Source organism: Schistocerca gregaria, unplaced genomic scaffold (assembly GCF_023897955.1).
Source record: "Schistocerca gregaria isolate iqSchGreg1 unplaced genomic scaffold, iqSchGreg1.2 ptg001039l, whole genome shotgun sequence".
NCBI classification, from domain to species: domain Eukaryota; kingdom Metazoa; phylum Arthropoda; class Insecta; order Orthoptera; family Acrididae; genus Schistocerca; species Schistocerca gregaria.
The window spans coordinates 12,501-15,000 of NW_026062386.1; positions in this window are offsets into that span (position 1 = coordinate 12,501).

The window sequence follows — 2,500 nt, forward strand, 5'->3', positions numbered from 1 at the left end:
AAGTTACGCTGCACCTTAACCTAAGTTACGCTGCACCTTAACCTAAGTTACGCTGCACCTTAACCTAAGTTACGCTGCACCTTAACCTAACTTACACTGCACCTTAACCTAACTTACACTGCACCTTAACCTAACTTACACTGCACCTTAACCTAACTTACACTGCACCTTAACCTAAGTTACACTGCACCTTAACCTAAGTTACACTGCACCTTAACCTAAGTTACACTGCACCTTAACCTAAGTTACACTGCACCTTAACCTAACTTACACTGCACCTTAACCTAAGTTACACTGCACCTTAACCTAACTTACACTGCACCTTAACCTAACTTACACTGCACCTTAACCTAACTTACACTGCACCTTAACCTAAGTTACACTGCACCTTAACCTAAGTTACACTGCACCTTAACCTAAGTTACACTGCACCTTAACCTAAGTTACACTGCACCTTAACCTAAGTTACACTGCACCTTAACCTAAGTTACACTGCACCTTAACCTAAGTTACACTGCACCTTAACCTAACTTACACTGCACCTTAACCTAAGTTACACTGCACCTTAACCTAACTTACACTGCACCTTAACCTAACTTACACTGCACCTTAACCTAACTTACACTGCACCTTAACCTAACTTACACTGCACCTTAACCTAACTTACACTGCACCTTAACCTAACTTACACTGCACCTTAACCTAACTTACACTGCACCTTAACCTAACTTACACTGCACCTTAACTGTCACATGTAACGTCACAGGAATGTAGCTTTGCCTAACAGCAACCCTCTGAACATAGTTCACTGCTTGGATCCTCTGGTGTCATGTGTATTTCTTGATGCCATGGTGCGTACCCTCACATAAAGGTCTTTCGAGTGTTGCGTACTTTCTACACAGTCCCGCTAACCACTGGAAGGGTGTACCGCTACAGAACGAATATCGCCCTCCCCTCCTGCCCTTCCAAGCTGGTCGGTCAGGCGTTTGTTTGTGAAATGAGCCTTGCAGCTGTTCAGTTGCATTCGGTTGTCGATGCAGTCAGTGTACGTTGTGGTACGGCCTGTGTGGACTGTCCGCTGATGTACGCGTAACCCACACTGATCATCCGTCGTTACGTACTGAGTGACATAATGTGGCACATGCTTGACCGTACACCGGCTGCGCCCTACAATGGCGAATCATAAGGGCCATATGTTGTGCACGATGCTACTTGTCTCGTCTCCCCATTACAGCGAGATTGCACTGTTGTACGCCGTACAGACATGTGGTAAGTAGGTACGGACGAAAGTATTGCATGTTGGCCCCCCCCCCCCTCCTCCCTCTGCCGGGAATCAGCGTGAGCCGTCTGTTGATGTAGCGACGAGGGTTTTCCTATTTAATCGTATTGCCCCACACAACATGATAGCACGGTGGACCGCGTTCCACATCTGCGACATGCTACAGAGGCCGGTTGACAGTCGACCGCGCAAGGGACATTGCACACGTGCGCGGACCATCTTCCACGTGTTCTCTCGTGTACATGCCGCAGTGTGTATGTGGGCTGATGTAGCGTGTCGTGACACATAACATGCAGGCATGCCAGAATCGTAGATTTCGCAAATGTAGATTGACGTATACGTTTGCTGCCAAAGATCCGCAAATGAACTGGAAATCAGTTGTTGAGCGGTTGTTCGCGCTGCAGGTGCATCGGTGATAGCGACGATCGGTACATCTGTGAACCGGTTGTTTCGGCGGTACCCGCCATGCCCCCGAACCTGAGTTGGCCATGTGGGTATGAAGCGATACGAGGCTGTGGCTTGGCGGGACAGTCCCCGGCCGGTGAGGGGGGGCCGCCCGGCGTGCTGGCCGCGCGCTGCGTGAGCGCACGCACTACAGCCGGCTGGTGGGGGGCGCCCAGTGGCAGGAGCGCCGGCCGACGGGCCCGGCTGGCGTCCCAGCTATGCGCCGGCGCACCCTGCGCGCGGCGCCAGGCGGCCAAAGTGGGTTCTGCCGAGCCCGGTGCGAAGCGCGGTGGACATCTGCAGTGTGCTGGTCCGATTGCGGACTGTGTGCGTTGAGGATGCGCCGCCGCCCGGCACTCGGCGTCGCGACGCCGTCTGCTGCTCGGTCGCCCCCAGCGGTTCTCGCAGGTGGTTTGTATCGCAGCTCTGCGGACGTGTTGGCGCGTGCGCTGTGCTGGGAGAGTTCGCTTCTGCACCCAAGTGGGGCTTTGCCCTTCTGTGGCGCTGGCGTTGGAGCTGCCGGTCACCGTAGGTGGCGCGTGTTGTTTCCCGCCGGCAATGCCACGACAGCACGCTCCCGGGCCTCTGTCGGCAGCGGCAAGCTCAGTTGGGAGCACGGGTGTTCGCACTGAAAGCGTCTACTCGCCTATCTCCGGGCGATTGCGCCTCTCTCGAACCCGACCAAGTACTTAGGACGGCGCTGCGCGCCGCCGGGACCTGAGAGGGTTTCGAGGTGTATCGTGCAGGGGAGCTCAGCCTCCTCCTGTTTGCAGAATA